We start from the raw sequence: 18,752 nt of genomic DNA, 5'->3' as shown, positions 1-18,752 counted from the left end.
GAGGTTCCTGGTTTGAGCCTGCCACTTTTGGACTCTCACTTGCTGAGGTGTTCCTGCAAGTGTAGATCTTAGAAAACTATTTCTTGATTTATGGCATTGACAGACTGGTTGGCATCCGAACAGAGGATGGACCAGAGATGTCATTGCCTTGGTCCTTTCATTATTGGCTGCTACTTCATTGCGAGCGCGATTTGTGGGGACGAGAGAGAGGGCCTTCTCTGTAGTGGCCCCTCGGCTCTGGAATTCGCTCCCCAGAGATATTAGGCAAGCCCCCACCCTGAAAATCTTTAGGAGGAGCCTGAAAACTTGGCTGTTCCAATGTGCCTTCAATGACTGTTTTTAATTAGTTTTCTTTTAATAATTATATGTAGCCCGCCCATTGTCACTGTGATTGTGCTTATTGTAATTTTATATTGTTATGTATTCACATGTTTTATGTAATTATGATGTTTATTGTTCGTGTTTTGGGTTTGCATTTTCAGTTTACTCTGTTGTAATTTGTTGTTTGGGCTTGGCCTCATGTAAGCTGCTCCGAGTCCCCATCGGGGAGATGGTGGCGGGGTAGAAATAAAGATTATTATTATTATTATTATTATTATTATTATTATTATTATTATTATTTCCCAGAAGATGTCAGGTGGTGCAATACCGGCTAAATTTCTCCAGTGGTGTAGGGCATAGGCATCCTATGATAATGCAGCATAGAATCATAGAGTTGTAAGAGACCTCGTGGGCCATCCAGTCCAACCCCCTGCCATGAAGCAGGAAAATCGCATTCAAAGCACCCCCAACAGATGGCCATCCAGCCATTAAGAGCCATATCAACTGTTTTAGCATAATGAGATGCGTTCTAAACTTGACATGCACACTCATTTGCAGAGTAGCAAAGCGGAAGGGCAAATGTCTTCACAGTCATGGATGATGGGCTCAAACTAGCTTTTAAATCAGGCCTGGTGCAAGTTCAGCCCTCTTTCCAGGTGTTTTAGACGCCAGCTCCCACAATTCCTAACACCCAGTAAGCTGTTAGGAATTGTGGGAGCTGGAGTCCAAAACACCTGGAGGAAGGGCTGAACTTGCACCAGGCCTCGTTTAAACATTCACATTTATTAATGTTTTAAACATTCATAAAACACCAAGCAACCCTCTTTCAACCTCTAAGAACAGATAATAAAAACACATTGGGACGGGGTTCTGTTTAAGCAGAGAAGACTGTTGCCTCATGGCCATTTATTTACTCTTTATCTAATCAGTTCCCCTGTCCCTTAAGTCATGCGCCTGCAATTTGCCAAACTTTGAAAATGAGTAACAATTCACCTTTAGGGTGCTCCGGTATATGCATGCAAAACATGCCTTGAATCTAGTTGTTCTACCCTTTTTGGGGCATAGATTTAACCTTAAGGACACGGCACTGTCATATTCAGCCAAGACCTTGTGAAATGGCTCTTTTCATTAATTTTACGTTTACCTAATCATGCCAGGATTGCAGCGTGTATTGTTCTCCGCAAAGTAGATTTCATCTTCAAATAGCCATAACAATAGGCTGGACTTAAAGGGATAGCAACTGGTTCAGAAGTGATCTGCAAAATAAGATGCATGAAGCTGATTGGTTGGGCAATGCCTGGGGAACAGGCTGAGCCTGGGACTTTTGGATACTGTTGCATTTTTGTTCAGGCTTGAGCTGTGCAGGTGCAAAGACAGACAGTTTGAAGAGAGAAGCAGAGAGTAGGGTTGTTTGATCCAGATCGTTATTTTTGTAACTCGTTATGTATTCGTTATTTTTTTATAATTAGAAGCGATTTTGAGGCTTTCTGGGAACCCGGAAGTGTTTTTGCAATAACGAAGCCACGCCCCCATCTTCCTTACGACGTCCACCAGTGAATCGTAAATGCTGGGGGCGTGGCTTTTAGGAACAGGTCTGGGAGGAGCCCTGTGCTTGGCCACGCCCACCTCTCCCTTGGACAGCTGGCCAGGGAGGAGAAGAAAGGTGACGGATTTAAAGACCAACACTTTTAAAATCTGTCCCCTTTCTTCTCCTCCCTGGCCAGCTGTCCAAGGGAGAGCTGGGAGTGGCCGAGCACAGGGCTCCTTGCTTGGAGGTGGCTGGGGGCGAGGCCTCCGAGGAGCCCTGTGCTTGGCCACGCCCACCTCTCCCTTCTGCCGCAATGGCTGGAAGGGAAACTGTGAGATTTTAATGGTTCTAGAGGGGGGGAAGGGCACCTTCCATTAACGAAACAAACGAAACAATTTGTATTTCCTGGTAATTTTGATCTTTTGTAAAGGAAAATTTCGGAAATAATTTAAAAAATGAACTTTCAGTGCCCCCTACATACGAAACGATTTCAAAACCTTTTTTTTCTTGATCAAACAAGCCTAGCAGAGAGAGACAGTACACTTGCTTCATGAGCTGCTGAAAGAGATTATCCACATGGACAGAGAAAGACTATTTTAAATCTCTCAAAGGGGTTCGGGTAAGGGTTTTACTATTAAAGAATTCTTACATTCCTTCTATATCTGTGTTCTGTTCTGCGTTGCGCAAACAGCGCTCCCAAAGGAGCGAAGCGGAAAGAGCGTAAGGCTCAGAGCTTCCGGACCCAGCTTTCATACTATTACCAAATGCACATTCAATAAGACATAATAAAAACTAATTTTGTTTATTTATTTACCATATTTGTATACCACATTTCTCAGCCTGGAGGCGACTCAAGGCGGTTCACAGTTAGCAACAATTTGATGCCACAACAATAAAAAAAATTAAAATAGTCATAAAATACTATTAAAACATTTAGCATATAGTATAAAAACAGTACAAAGACATAAAATTATTATCATAAGCGTCTCCTTACCAAAGTTATTATCCAATTGTATTGTCAAGTCATTCAATGATGTCATATTTGCCAGATTATGCTGCATTAGCGAAAGCTTGCTCAAAAAGCCAGGTAACACAAATACCCAATTACCTAAATCATACTCACTTGTGTTCTGCCTGCAAACACCTGACTGGTCAATCTATACATACAGGCAGTCCTCAAATTACAAACATCCAGCTTATAAACAACTCCTAGTTAAGAACAGGGATGAGACAACAGGAAGTGAGAGAAATCTACCGCTAGGAAGGGAAGTTCCCCTCGGGGTGAGAAAAGCGGTATACAAATACTGCAAATAAATAAAAATATTCACTCCTGAAGTTATTTTCATGGGGAAAAGGGGTCTCCACTGAAACTGTATATCCTTGGTTCCACAAGTCAAATTTTTAAAAATCCAATGAGCAAAGGGGCAGAAAGAGAGGTGAAATCTTCTGAATGGGGGGCACAGGCAGCGACACAAAGACCACAGGGGTGTTCACCCTTCTCTCTATATATATATATCAGCTTTGGATAACAGGGAAGGATGAACACCCCTGGGGTGTTTGTGCTATGCTACTCTGCTGCTGAGTATGCATGCCCAGTGTGGAACACATCTCACCACGCTAAAACAGTGGATGTGGCTATTAATGAGACATGCCGCATTATCACGGGGTGTCTGCGCCCTACACCACTGGAGAAACTACACTGTCTAGCTGGTATCGCACCACCTGACATCCATCAGGAAGTAGCAGCCAATAGTGAAAGAACAAAGGCAGTGACATCTCCAGCTCATCCCCTGTTTGGGTATCAGCCAGCACGTCAACGACTTAAATGAAGAAATAGTTTTCTAAGTTCTACAGAGACACTCGCTGGAACACCTCAGCAAGCAAGAGTCCAAAAGTGGCAGGCTCAAACCCAGAACCTCAATCAATGGCTGATACCAAATGAGAGACTCCCCCCTGGGCACACAGAAAACTGGGCGACTTGGAGGACGCTGAACAGACTGGCACCATGAGATGCAGAGCCAATCTTAAGAAATGGGGCCACAAAGTGGAATTCACGACATGCGAGTGTGGAGAAGAGCAAACCACAGACCACCTGCTGCAATGCAACCTGAGCCCTGCCACATGCACGATGGAGGACCTTCTTGCGGCAACACCAGAGGCACTCCAAGTGGCCAGATACTGGTCAAAGGACATTTAATCAGCTACCAAGCTTGCAAACTTTGTGTTTTGTCTGTTTGTTTTGTTAAAAATGTAATACAAATGTCTGGTTGCTCCTGACACGATAAATAAATAAATCCAGAGAGCGCTCACCCACATCCAGAGAGCACCCAACCTGGAACACAGACCCAACATTTTTGGGGAGGGGGGGATTGACTAAGGATTATGGGAGTTGTAGTTGTAATGGGACCGTTCATAAATCCCAAAAACAGTGACTACTTCTAACATCATTACAAAATACCTAACTCAGGCATTGCTGGATACTCAAGCTAGTATGGAAATAAAACTGTTCATGAGACAGGCCTTCACTGTGGCCCAGCAAGGCCTTTCTAATGTTCTCTTGATTGAGATTTCATTGCTCCTAATGTGACTAAAGCTATATAATATTAAAGTGTGAGAATCGGTATCAGTATTCAATGAAGCAAAACCAGCGTATCTTAAAAATGCCACTAAATCACTAAACCCACCAGCCCAGAAATGTTTGCATAAGCACTTGTATATTAAAAAACTAGTAATTTGTTAATTCTAAAACATCCACACTGAAGCTAAAGTTCCTATTTCATTGATCTTGCACATTTGCTAGGAAACCAGTTAAAAGCCATGAACAAAACCATCTACCTTACCTTCCAACTAGCATTTAACATGTTAAAAGAATGCAAGCTTGAAAGAGGAAGCCAGAACAGTATCAGCTACAGACTGTCCTCTTATGTATTTGCTGGCCCAACAATATGGGTGACTTGCAGGTTGTGGAAGCTCTGAACTCCTTCCAGCTGTATTTCCTGAAGATGCAGCTCTCTCTGGCATCCTATTTAGAATTTCTGAAACTAAACCACAGACATTCGTGCTTGGACATGACCAAAAAAAGCCCACCTCTTAAAAACAGACAATGCCCCAAATAGAGAATTTCCACAGAGCTGCAGATCAGAATGCTGGGAAATGGCTCTAGAAGTTATGGATCTCTTTCCTAAGGCAAAATGGGAAGTAAATTAGGCTTGTTCTTCCTGAGACCGTGGAGGAGGTCCTTGGTGCTGTGAGGGCGACCACGTCGGCTCTAGACCCTTGCCCGTCTTGGCTAATTAAATCGGCCAGAGAGGGGTTGGTTGATTGGTTTGTGTTGATCATTAATGCATCACTGGAGGAGGGGGTTTTTCCATCCTGACTAAAACAAGCTGTGGTTCGTCCACTCCTTAAAAAGGTCTCCCTTGACCCCCGGGTGCTGAACAACATCTCCAACCTCCCTTTTCTGGGCAAGGTGCTGAAGCAGGTGGTCGCCTCCCAGCTTCAGGGCTTTCTAGATGACAACAGCTACCTAAATCAGTCACAGACTGGTTTCAGGCCTGGTCACGGCACTGAGATGGCCTTGGTCGCCTTGGTGGATGACCTCCGTAGAGAGCTGGACAGGGGGAGTGTGACCCTGTTGGTTCTCTTGGACATCTCAGCGGCTTTCGATACCATCGATCATGGTATCCTTCTGGGTCGACTCTCTGGGATGGGTCTCGGGGGCACAGTTTTGTCGTGGCTCCGGTCCTTCCTGGAGGGTCGATCCCAGATGGCGAAGCTGGGAGATGCCTGCTCGGACCCCTGGCCTTTGACCTGTGGGGTCCCGCAAGGCTCTATTTTGTCTCCTATGCTTTTTAACATTTACATGAAACCACTGGGAGAGGTCATCCGGAGTTTTGGAGTTAGGTGCCAACTCTATGCAGATGACACACAACTCTACTACTCATTTCCACCTAACTCCAAGGAGGCCCGAGTGCTGAATGAGGGCCTGGCCACTGTGGCTATCTGGATGAGGAGGACCCGACAAGACAGAGGTCCTCCTGGTCGATCGTAAACCGGATCGGGGTATAGGGTGGCAACCTGTGCTGGACGGGGTTGCACTCCCCCTGAAGTCACAGGTCCGCAGTTTGGGAGTCCTCTTGGATTCATCACTTACGCTTGAGGCTCAGGCGTCGGCAGTGTCCGGGAGGGCTTTTGCACAATTGAGACTCGTGTGCCAACTGCGACCATACCTCGCAAAGGCTGATCTGGCCGGGGTGGTCCATGTCTTGGTCACCTCTAGATTGGACTACTGTAATGCACTCTATGTGGGGCTGCCCTTGAAAACGGCTCGGAAATTTCAAGTGGTCCAACGGGCGGCCACCGCCAGGATGTTAACTGGTGCTCCTTACAGAGGTCAACCCTCCTGTTCAAGGAGCTCCATTAACTGCCATTTATTTTCCGATCCCAATTCAAGGTGCAGGTGCTTACCTACAAAGCCCTAAACGGTTTGAGACCAGCCTACCTGCATGACCGCATCCCCGTTTATGAACCCACGAGTTCTCTTCACTAATCCGGAGAGGCCCTGCTCGCGATCCCACCTGCGTCGCAAAGACACCAGACAAGCCCCTACGTTGGCAGTCTTTAGGAAGAATTTGAAGACCTGGCTGTTCCGACGTGCCTTTCCAGAATAGGAACTCCAGCAATATGTCCCAGAAGCATTTTATCAGAGTTTTAAGATTGTCTGCACAGTGCACTTACCTTAAAATCCTACATCCACCTATCACACCCAGCACTTTTTAATCTGTACCAATTACATTTGGCCCGGCCTAGTTTTATTGTGTCGTTGTGTATTGTTTTTATTGTTTACTGCTATTGTTTTATTGTTTGTTTTGCTTTAAGTTATGTGTTTTGTTATGCTGTTGTTTTATTGAGGCCTTGGCCTGTGTAAGCCGCACCGAGTCCTTCGGGAGATGTTAGCGGGGTATAAATAAAGATAATAATAATAAATTGGGTTCCACTAGCAGACCGGGTGTCTTTAGAGTTGATGGGCTTTTGCAACTTCTAATTGTCTTAGCAATGGCAACAGTTCATTTGTAATTATCTAAATTATGCTGCAAAATAAAGGAGTTTGGAACAAGCAGTAATGACTTTTCTATATATACACTCAGTTCAGTTTCGGCACTGGAAACAAATGTCTAGGCTCAGAATGTATTTGAGATGTCTTATTTTATTCTTTAATTCTATGCCTAGTTTTTTGCATTCGGATCCAGTTCATACACTTTTTGATTGAAAACAACCCAAAGTATTGGCCGAAATGGAAGTACTAGTCCCAGTTAGAAAAGTCATCATGCTCCCTATCTGTCCAGGCTACGGTTGGACTACTGTAATGCCCTCTACATAGGCCTGCCTTTATCGGTGACCCAGAAACTTAAACTAGCGCAAAATGCTGCTGCCCGGCTTCTCGCAGGGCTCCCAACGAGGTGTCATATCACTCCAATCTTGCAGCAACTGCACAGGTTGCCGATTGAGCACCGGATTACCTTCAAAGTGCTGATTCTTACTTGTAAGGCCTTACATGGCCTGGGGCCGGAGTACCTGAGGGACTGCCTCACCCCCTACCAACCCCCCGAGATCACTCCAGAATCTCCTTGAAGTTCCCAGTTTTAGGCCCTTTCACCTGATGTCTACTAGGCGTAGAGCATTCACGGTGGTGGCTCCTTACCTGTGGAATGCCTTGCCAGCGGAAACACGAGCTCTCCGAGACTTACTATCTTTTTGTAGAGCTTGTAAAACTTATTTATTTAGGCTGGCATTTGAATCTGGCTGATTGAAAATTTTCTTTGATTTTAAATGTAACGTATCACATATGTATATTGTAAGCCACTCCAAGCCTTCGGGGAGTGGCGGTATATAAAATTGATTAATAAATAAATAAATAAAATTTACAAGGTTTCCATACATTTTCACTGAACATTCACAGAGTTGACATTCAGGAGACATTCTAGTTTGGACTAGTCCTACGCCTTAAGAATCAGTAAATGTATAAATTAAATCTTTATAGCTTATTCACCAAATATACTTGGGTTCACAGACATGACATTAACTCTAATAAAGAAGACAAGGCACATTATAAGTCAAACCACTTAGCAAAGTAAACAAGAGACTGAAGGCTGTTTTTCATTATTTTTAAAAACATTCTTTAATAAAACAGGCATGGAAATATGACTATTTTACTCATAGCTCTACAGATCCTCCCAAAATTGCCAGTAGATGAGTTCTTATGTTTGTTCTATGACGAATTCCAAGGCGTCTCTGAAGACCTAGAAAAGAGAACTGGTTACTCCAAAGTTATAAATATGCAGCTATTTTCAACTGAAGTGGAAGACAGAGCTATGAATACATTTCTGGATAATTTGCAGTACATCTGCAAGATTACTGAAAATAATTTGTATAATACCATCAACTCCCATTTGTATCAATAGCCAGTAAACACCCCACTACCATTAGAATGATGAAAAATGAAAGTGGATTATGGTGTGAAACCACTTGTGATCTCAATTCTGGTGGTTGCTGATAGGGTTATTGTTCACTTTGAATCTAGGAGTGAAGGACTTCTCAAGAACCCATTATGAACATTTGAGATTATGCAAATTCAGTGCTATCCACCTGTAGCGTGCCTGCCCCCCCCCCCCCTTTACTGTGCATTACGGTACATCAACAATACAATGCCCCCACTAGGTCCCCCTGCCTAAGCCATGATTCCTACTCCAGATCTCCCAGGTACAGCAATATATTCCAGAATCCCAAACTCTGTTACAGTATATGCATATAAGTTTTTGTAAGGATCGTCTCCTGTGTGTGTGTTGAGGGAAAACACCTGGATAATTGAAGCAATCAAGTTTGAACCACTCCTTGAATGGAGTATAACTTAGTTTTTCTAATGGATTTTGGGACTTACTGAACCATTTGCTTCAAGACTTGTCTCCTTGCACCATTGAGGAAGAAGATGCATGGATTTAATGCATAGGACTTTGTGTGAGTTTTATTTCTGCAAATGGACGGAGTTATTTTCAAAGCTGGATATTTTTGTGAAGCTGCTTATTTAATTCTGTTACCTAAGTTTTGTTTTTTTCCCATTTACTTGGCTCATATTTACTCTTTGTGGATGAACAAAGGGCTGGGAAGTCTGGACAGGACTGCACATTTTCTGGGTTAGCTTTCGTATAAACCACAACAAACTCTACCCTACCCACCCCAATCTACACCGCAGAATACTTAGATACTCGAAAAGCAAGGGAAATAAATCATGAGGACTTCTGTTCCAATTTTAATTTCAATCACCAACACTATGGAATCCTGGGGTTTGTAGTTGGTGAGGCACCAGCAGAAGGCTGTGGCCATAGCACTGAGCCATGGCAATTTAATTGGTGTAAACTGCATTTATTCTACATTGTAGATGAACCCCAAAATTCAGTTTGTACAAGGTCTAGCAATGCCTTACAAAAGAGGACCACTCTGTTACTCCCACATTTCAGAAAAGGTCCAGGCTCAATCACAGGAGATTTTGTCCTTTGAAAGAACAATTTCCAAGGTTATCCACAGCTGGTCTCAGCCCCATATCCGCAGGATTCATCCAGCTGTCACCATTAGAAACATGAGTCATCACAGACCAGTCAGAGATGCTGCTTCACGCAGCATATGCCACCATCATAGAAGATACATGGGCCATCTAGTCCAACCCACTGCCATGCAGGAAAAGCACAATCAAAGTATTCCTACTCTAGCAGCAGCAAGTTTTCAGTTCTTTATTGCCAGATCTGGCAACAAATTATTTTGTACTCTAGTGCTCAAATAATTATTTTGTACTCTAGTTAGTAACCAGTACTAGAGTTACCCAGCCAACATGACTGGGTGATTCTAGCAACTGCACTCCAAAAGCACTACTTTCCCAACATTTTGTTACTGGCAACGACATTTTGTCCAAAACAAATAAAAACATGAATCAATCACTTAAAAATGAAACTACGAATAACAATGATTCTTACATATTACCTAAGACATCGACCAAGTTGAAGATTCTTTTCAGAGGAACACGCAGTTCATCACTCTGCACAACCATTTCTATAAGAAACAAACAATATTAGGAAATGAACCATATCTTAAATAAACATTCACAATGTCCAAGTGAACAATCATAGGATCACAATCTCAACTACACTGTAGCAAAGTCAAGAAATCTTGTGGTATTTTCCAACTCTATGATTCCAACTCAAAATATGTTAACATCCTACTCCAACTCCTCTTTACAAAAACAAATTAAGGATTTGTTGAAGTTCATTTCCTCCCATCCTAAGTGATGTATCCACAGAAAAGAACAGCCATTTAAAATACATTATCTAATAAAATCTACTGTAGTGAATAGGAAACCCCAGCAACACGTCCCAGAAGCATTTTATTAGTGATTAAGATTGTCCGCACATTGCACTTATCCAAAAATCCTTATATCTCACTCAGCATATCCAGCACTTTTTAATTTGTACCCATCACATTTGGCCCGGCCTAGTTTTTATTGTGTTACAGTGTACTTTTTTACTGTTATTGCTTAATGTTTTGATTTGCTTTTGGTTTATGTGTATTTGTTATAATGCTGTTTTATTGAGGCCTTGGCCTGTGTAAGCCGCATCGAGTCCTTCGGGAGATGTTAGTGGGGTACGAATAAAGTTAATAATAATAAAATAATAATAGTGTCATGTTAGAAACTATAATATTCTATGTGGCACTAAAGTCTCTTTGTGGTACAAGGAGACTTTCTGTTTCTCTTGCTACGACAGATAAATTCAGTCAGAAGACAAATGGTCAGGGGATCTAGATAAGGAGTTGGATGATTTTGTGAAAGTTAACCTATTTCAGGGGAGTGTTGAGAACAAAATGGACTTGCCACAATCAATCTTGATCCCCGTTTAAAAAGCAGAACCATATAAAAACATAATAAAACAACAAGAAGTGAACAAGTGTCACTCGTGATGTCTTATTTCATGAGATTAGCATAGCAGCAACTGATCAAAAACTGTTTCAAGCTAGCCCAGTTCAATGCAGGATTTGCCCCAGCAAAGATGTGAGGGCCATCTTCCATTTTACTTTCCCTCCTTCTTGACCATGAGATCAGTATTCCGATCTAATGGGAAAGGGATAGGGAGGATATTGTATTTTTATCTCTTCCTTTTTCTCTTGTAGGACTGACATACAAGTGAATAAAATCTATACATTACCTTGCATGCCTTACTGTTAGTAAGCCCGATTGCCTATGACGAGACAATGTTATCACTTGACTCCAAAGATACCTAGTAATAACAGGAAGAAAAAACAACCAACATTTTAAGGAAAATTCTGCACCAGATAACAATCCACTCAGCCTACTTAAGCAGAGCTGTTTAAATCTAGTATATTTATGGAAAACATACAAATCAAAACCATTTGCCTTCATGGACAGAAGGGAGAAGAAAGCTCCCTGGCCAGGAAAAGGCACTGTATGCAGTATCATCAGCTCTGTTCTGTCGCTTCTAATCAAGCACTTCAAGGGTATAGAAACGAGACTGGGAAAATCTAGACTTGTCTTAATGGGAAAACCCTGCTTGTAGGAGAGGCGAGTGACATCTGCAGCTAAGAAAAGACTGAGAAGTCAAAGTCACTCCCATTTTGTTCTCGCATGCTGTTGGAGATCCTGCGGCTATCACGCTAAGCCACAGCTCTTGGTTTAACATGCAGGCTACTTGCCAGCAATAAAGTGGGCTGAATTTCTAAAAAGAATAAAATCAACACGGTATTTATATTCTAAATACTAACACTGAGGTTGAACCAAGTTTTCTCTTACCTGTGCTCTGAACAGAACTCAAGGAACCTCCATGAGAAAAGGTGCAAGATTCCTTTATGTCCTCAGTCCTGGAAAGGGAACACAGTGGCAAGAGTTGAAACAAAAGGCTATGCTATTAACTCACCTGTCACCTCCATCTTTCTGTGTATCAGGTGCATTCTTTCCTCATCAGTTTTCTCCATGCCCTCAATCTAATAGACTTGGTAAAGGTTTTATAAAGGGTGAAAACAAATACTTGCAAGGCTTAACGCTATTCCTGACTTGAATTTTTTTAATAATGTAGGCACATACCTAAAGTTTTGTTCTACGTAGTTTTGAAGATCAAATTAGGTAGGTGACGTCCCCCATTCTCCATACACTGAGAATGCGAAGACAGAGGGGAGCAGAAGACATTTCCATGTTGTCTTTACTAATAATATAATATATTGTATATACATATAAAATTTATAATATTATAATGTAATACAATATAATACGAGTAATAATAAAATATAACTATATATTTACATTACATGTAATATTATTAATAATATTACAATATAATGGTATAGTGCAATATAGTAATATATAATACTGATATTGTACTATGCCAATATAAGATATTGTATGAAAATATATATTGTAAGCTGCTGAGTCCCCTTCGGGGTGAGAAGGGTGGCATATAAATGCCGTAAATAAATAAATAAAATAAACCAATTTCTGGCGTTTGCATAGCAGGTGTTATGTTGGCAATTTCTTCCTGGATGTTGGTTTTCAAATCTTGTGGGGTCCTTGGACGGTTCACAGATACACGGGATTTCCAAAAACCCCATTGAAAAAAATCACAAGGGGCCAAATCTGGAGAGCGGGCCGGCCACTCCAAATCAGTTCGAAAAGTAGGCCTTTTCGGCAAAAGCACACAGTGATGGCAACTGTACTGTGTCAGGACAAAACTTTATACTCCCGCCTCTCGAACGAGCCCACTAGCGCTCCGCTAAGTCTTCAACCGACTGAATGGTGCACATTTTAAAAAAGTCATGCTGCTTCACCCTGTATTAAAACAGGATGTTTGCAAGCAGTTTTATATGTAATTTCTTACTTCAACATGCATTTATTTATGGTTTAACTTGGTATCTCTAAAATTTTGTGCAGTAATTTTGAAAAATTAAGTTCTTCTATGCGACTACACAAGTTTTGTGTCTTGTAAATTTGATTTTTTTAAAAATTGAACAACGACGTGTACTTTTTATATATTTCTACTATTCCTGCTCAGAAAGGAATGGGTTTCACCACCCATCACACTATCCTCACAACCATCTTAGGCAAGTTAGCCTAAGATGCATGGGAAACTATGGTTGGATCTACACTGCCATATAATCCAGTTCAAAACAGATAGCCTGGACTATAGAACACCCACTGGGCTCTTTACAGGTGAATGGTGTTATTATCTTTATTTATATCCCACCTTTCTCCTGATGTGGACTCAAGACAGCTAATATCTACCCACACTAGACAAATTTAAAAAGACCAATACAAAAATTACAATAGTGTGCCAAAACACTTAAAATACAGAGTTAGTCAAAATGCATAGGCCAATAAGCCATTCAATTGAATGGCTTATTGGCCTATGCATTTTGACTAACCCTGTATAGTAAATACACTAAAATGGCATCTCTACGAAATCCCAGTCCAAAATCATAAGCTTGATAACACATTCCCTTTTCATCTAGAACCCAACCTTTCCACCTAGTCTTATATGTGAGCTGCACAGTACTGTTACTCAGAATCACCAATGTTTTTCCCCAAAATTGTTGCTGGACAGTTATAGGAGAACCAACTGAACAGCGACCGTCAAGAGAAAAGTTATTTTTGGCACCTTTTTGACCGCATCAGCCACATAAAGAGACAGACACAGCTTCGAGAGGGCCGTGAAGAGGCAGGCCCCTTCTACACTGCCATATAATTCAGGTTATCAAAGCAGATAATCCACATTATCTGCTTTGAACTAGATTATATGAGTCTACGCTGCCATATAATCCAGTTTAAAGCAGAAAATCTGGATTTCATATGGCAGTGCCTTCTTTGCTAGGACACAAATATTCCACTCAACCAATGCTGAGCAGAAAAGTCCAGGAAGCTCCGCAGAGGATGGTTCCACAAAACAGCTACAAGCAGCACTGACATCAAAAGGTTATAACACTTACCATAAGGTCATTTGCTGCTAGTCAGGGTTCTGCAAAGGCAAAGAAGCATCGGTATGGGGAATGGATCCATATTTTACTGAGACATCTGTTTCCGAAAATGTGACATACAGGCTGCAATGAACAATAAAGAAACACACATTAGAAGGACTGGGAAGAACTAAACCAGGAGTCCTAGATAAGGCCATTTATATGAGAAAGTGCTGGTTTCCAATATATGTAATTTCTTTATGCTTGTGGGTAAAGAGTATTTCTTGTTTCTTTGTCAGTGTTGATGTGGAGATTGTCTGGTTTGCCTACTCTGGAACATGCAACATATAATTGTCCTTCTTTAAGCGTCCCTTTCAAATCTATGATACTGTATCTGTGTGTATGAATAATATACCCATATATTCCGGCATATAAGACGACTGGGCGTATAAGACAACCCCCAACTTTTCCAGTTGAAATATAGAGTTAAGACGACTCCCATGCATAAGACTACACCCGCATAAGACGACCCCTGACTTTTGAGAAGATTTTCTTGGGTTAAAAAGTAGTCTTATACGCCAGAATATACTGTATCTATCTATATCTATGGCTGGATGGCTCTTTGTCAGGAGGGCTTTGATTATGTTTTCTTGCCCTGATGAAGGGAGTTGGACTGGATGGCCTTAAGTGTTTTCTGTTGGTTGTGGGTGTTCTTTGTGGGAGGTTTGCCCCAATTCTGTCATTAGTGGGGTTCAGAACGCTCTTTGATTGTAGCTGAACTATAAATCCCAGTAACTACAACTCTCAAATGTTGTAGTTCCCCCAAACACCATCTGTCTTCATATTTGGGAATATTGAATATTTGTGCCAAGTTTGGTCCAGATCCATCATTGTTTGATTCCACAGTGCTCGCTGGATGTAGGTGAACTACAACTCTCAAACTCAAGGTCAATGCCCACCAAACACTTCTAGTGTTTTCTGTTGGTCATGGGAGTCCTGTGTGTCACCTTTGGCCCAATTCCATCATTGGTGAGGTTCAGAATGCTCTCCGATTGTAGATGAACTATAAATCTCAGCAACTACAACTCCCAAATGATGAAATCCAATTTTTTGAGTGATGGTCACACCTTGGTTTAGTAGGTGTCTTGTGGCCAAATTTGTTGGCAATTCGTCCAGCGGTTTTTGAGTTCAGTTAATCCCATAAACGAATATTACATTTTTATTTCTATAGATTTATTTTTTATATATTTATATATAAAAATGTTCTGTGCATAATGAGTACCTCAAAAACAAAAGAACCAATGAACGAAATCACACCAAATTTGGCAAAACGTCTCACAACACAAGGTGTAATCATCACTCAAAAATTATGATAGTCATTTGGGAGTTGTAGTTGCCAGGATTTATAGTTCACCTACAATTAAAGAGCATGCTGAACTCAATCAATGATGGAATTGAACCAAACGTGGCACACAGAATTCCCATGACCAACAGAAAATACTGGAAGGGTTTGGTGGGCATTGATCTTGAGTTTGAGAGTTGTAGTTCACCTACATCCAGAGAGCACTGTGGACTCAAACAAGGATGGATCTGGACCAAACTTGGCACAAGCACTCAATACGCCCAAATATGAATACAGATGGAGTTTGGGGGAAATAGACCTTGACATTTGGGAGTTGTAGTCACTGGGATACACAGTTCACATACAATCAGAGCATTTTGAACCCCATGAACGACAGGATTGGGGCAAACTTCCCACACAGAACCCCCATGACCTACAGAAAATGCCATCCAATCCAACTCCCTTCATCAGGGTAAGAAAACATAATCAAAGTCCTCCTGACAAAGAGCCATCCAGCCATAGATATAGATAGATATGATTCACACACAGATATAGTATCATAGATTTGAAAGGGACCCTTAAAGGAGGACAATGAGATGTTGCATGTTCCAGAGTAGGCAAACCAGACACTCTCCACATCAACACTGACAAAGAAACAGCAAGAAATACTGTTTACTCACAAGCATAAAGGAATTACATATATTAGAAACCAACACTTTCTCATTACTTTATTTTCCAGATCAACAGCAACGCGTGGCAGGGGACGGCTAGTCGAACTATTAAAACAGGACAGGAAGTCATAATCCAGGAGCCATGCCAATCGTATTACAATTACTTCACATTGTGGGAGGGAAGGCCGGAGTTGGCCCAGGCCTGCTCGATGGGAAAGCACAAGGGAGGAGCTCATTCTAGAGAGGAAAGGCCTACCTGAGGCCTAGGCGCCATTTTCGCCAAAGACCTTCAGCCGGCTTCGGGACCTAGTGGCTCGACCGGCCTTCGGACCGTGTTCGGCCGCCAATTCCTCCCGACACGGGGCCCACGCTACCTCGGCGAGCGACATCTCCGCTTAAAACCCCACCGGCCGTGCAGGCGAACCAGGATGGCAATGGATTGCGCGCAGGATAACAAGCACAACAGCCGATCTCGACCGACGTCCGTGGGGAAAAGGCCGAGGCCTCGCCAGGCGCCGCCTTTTATAGTCCTCGTCTTCGAACACCGCTTCCGATTGGCTCTTGTTAAAAGGGGAGATGAAACACCTCTCGGGATTGGCTGTTGCTTGCTTTCGGCGTTCTTTCTCCCTCTTCTTAGAACGCCACCTCCAATTGGCTCTTGTGAACATGGGAGATGAAACACGTTTCGGGATTGGTTGTTGTCTGCATCCGGATTTAGCATTTCGAGCGTTTCCGGTGCTGCAGTTTCTACATTTCTTTTTGGGAAAGGAATAGACATTTTTTTCACACATCCCTCCTCAATAGCGATAGAGATAAGGAAAATACTCAGCAATATGCCCTCAGAATGCATTTACTAATGGTTTAGGATTGATTGCGTTCCCTCATCTCTCTTTGAAAACCCTATACCAGTTATATCTTACCTTATTCATAGAATCATAGAGTTGGAAGAGACCTCATGGGCCATCCAGTCCAACCCCATTCCGCCAAGAAGCACCCTCTGTTTAAAAGCCTCCAAAGAAGGAGCCTTCACCACACTCTGGGGCAGAGAGTTCCACTGCTGAACGGCTCTCACAGCCAGGAAGTTCTTCTTCATGTTCAGATGGAATCTCCTTTCTTCTAGTTTGAAGCCATTGTTCCATGCCGTCCTAGTCTCCAGGGAAGCAGAAAACAAGCTTGCTCCCTCCTCCCTGTGGCTTCCTCTCACATATTTATACATGGCTATCATATCTCCTCTCAGCCTTCTCTTATTCAGGCTAAACATGCCCAGCTCCTTAAGTCGCTCCTCATAGGGCTTGTTCTCCAGACCCTTGATCAATTTCGTCGCCCTCCTCTGGACACATTCCAGCTTGTCAATATCTCTCTTGAATTGTGGTGCCCAGAATTGGACACAGTATTCCAGGTGTGGTCTAACCAAAGCAGAATAGAGGGGTAGCATGACTTCCCTAGATCTAGACACGAGGCTCCTATTGATCCAGGCCAAAATCCCATTGGTTTTTTTTGCTGCCACATCACATTGTTGACTCATGTTTAATTTGCTGTCCACGAGGACTCCAAGATCTTTTTCACACGTCCTGCTCTCGAGCCAGGCATTGTCCCCCATTCTGTATCTTTGCATATCATTTTTCCTGCCTAAGTGGAGTATCTTGCATTTGTCACTGTTGAACTTCATTTTGTTAGTTTTGGCCATTCATCTCTCTAATCTGTCAAGATCGTTTTGAATCCTGCTCCTGTCCTCTGGACTATTGGCTATCCCTCCCAATTTGGTGTTGTCTGCAAACTTGATGATCCTGCCTTCTAGCCCTTGCCCAGCGTTTATTTTTTAATCTATTACATTTGGCCCGGCCATAGGTTTTTAAATCTTTGTGTGTTACTGTTTATTGGTTATTGTTTATATGTGATTTATATTAATTGTATTGTATTTATCGTTTTTGTTTATTGCTTTTGTTTATTGATGTACTGCTGGGCTTGGCCTCATGTAAGCCACTCCAAGTCCCTTGGGGAGATGGTGGCGGGGTAGAAATAAAGTTTTATTATTATTATAGTTTTTTATAAAGAGGTATGCAGTCTTGCAGGAATACCTGGCAGGCCACAGTTGGCTCTCTTTAGTAAAGATAGCTGGGCCTAGGTACAAACCTTGGCTTTTAGGTGTCCTTTTACCTTTCCCCAGGCTCAGGGAGGACAACAGCTTCAACTGCGTTGCAATTCCTATTGTCCACAGGGAGGCGAATACTTTTATCATGAAGCGAATTGAGAATACAGTTATAATATATAGAAATACCACAAAGTTTAAAAACTTGCATTGTACTAAATGTCCTTTGACCAGTAGCTGGCCACTTGGAGTGCCTCTGGTGTTGCTGCAAGAAGGTCCTCCATTGTGCATGTGGCAGGGCTCAGGTTGCATTGCAGCAGGTGGTCAGTGGTGTGCTCTTCTGCACACTTGCATGTCGTGGATGGCGCTTTGTGGCCCCACTTCGTAACATTGGCTCTGCATCTCATGGTGCCAGTGCAGAGTCTGTTCAGTGCCTTCCAAGTCACCCCATTTTCTGTGTACCCAGGGGGAGTCTTGTCAGGATTAATTTAGTTATGTATGTGTTTTAAATGTGCTTCTATGTATTGCAAATATGGGTGCCACTGTGAATTGAAAATGCCATGCAGAAATGTTTATACTTTGAGGCTGCGATTAAGTGAACTTGAGAAAAGTAACATAGTTTTTTTTCTTGCTGAGAACAGAAGGGAGTAGCCAGTCTCAGCAAGAGAAGATAAGCAGATGTGAAGAGGCTTTTGGTTTTGACTAGTTCCTGAATTGTAGCTCACTGTAGAAAGACGTGTCTGATGTATGTACTTAGTAAACTTAGTTTCTTTTGTAACTCGAAGCCTGCAGAGTCCTTAT

General features: G+C 42.2%; 1 long non-coding RNA gene and 3 other non-coding genes across 4 annotated transcripts; all 4 read right to left on the bottom strand.

Moving 5' to 3' along the window:
• Positions 1 to 8,001: 8,001 nt before the first annotated feature.
• LOC132780829 (uncharacterized) lies at positions 8,002 to 16,375 on the bottom strand. The gene is made up of 6 exons (XR_009631945.2): positions 16,119 to 16,375; positions 13,883 to 13,993; positions 11,700 to 11,767; positions 11,098 to 11,169; positions 9,881 to 9,949; positions 8,002 to 8,148 (listed from the first exon to the last, which is right to left on the bottom strand). It is a non-coding gene; the product is annotated as an uncharacterized lncRNA (long non-coding RNA).
• LOC132782232 (small nucleolar RNA SNORD99) lies at positions 9,429 to 9,502 on the bottom strand. Its single transcript, XR_009632065.1, has one exon. It is a non-coding gene; the product is annotated as a small nucleolar RNA SNORD99 (small nucleolar RNA).
• LOC132782226 (small nucleolar RNA SNORA44) lies at positions 11,459 to 11,593 on the bottom strand. Its single transcript, XR_009632059.1, has one exon. It is a non-coding gene; the product is annotated as a small nucleolar RNA SNORA44 (small nucleolar RNA).
• LOC132782221 (small nucleolar RNA SNORA16B/SNORA16A family) lies at positions 13,469 to 13,610 on the bottom strand. Its single transcript, XR_009632055.1, has one exon. It is a non-coding gene; the product is annotated as a small nucleolar RNA SNORA16B/SNORA16A family (small nucleolar RNA).
• Positions 16,376 to 18,752: the final 2,377 nt, after the last annotated feature.

This window comes from Anolis sagrei, chromosome X (genome assembly GCF_037176765.1).
Source record: "Anolis sagrei isolate rAnoSag1 chromosome X, rAnoSag1.mat, whole genome shotgun sequence".
Lineage (NCBI taxonomy): Eukaryota > Metazoa > Chordata > Lepidosauria > Squamata > Dactyloidae > Anolis > Anolis sagrei.
Note: the sequence above shows the minus strand (reverse complement) of the source record. Positions and strands in the feature narration are given on the sequence as shown.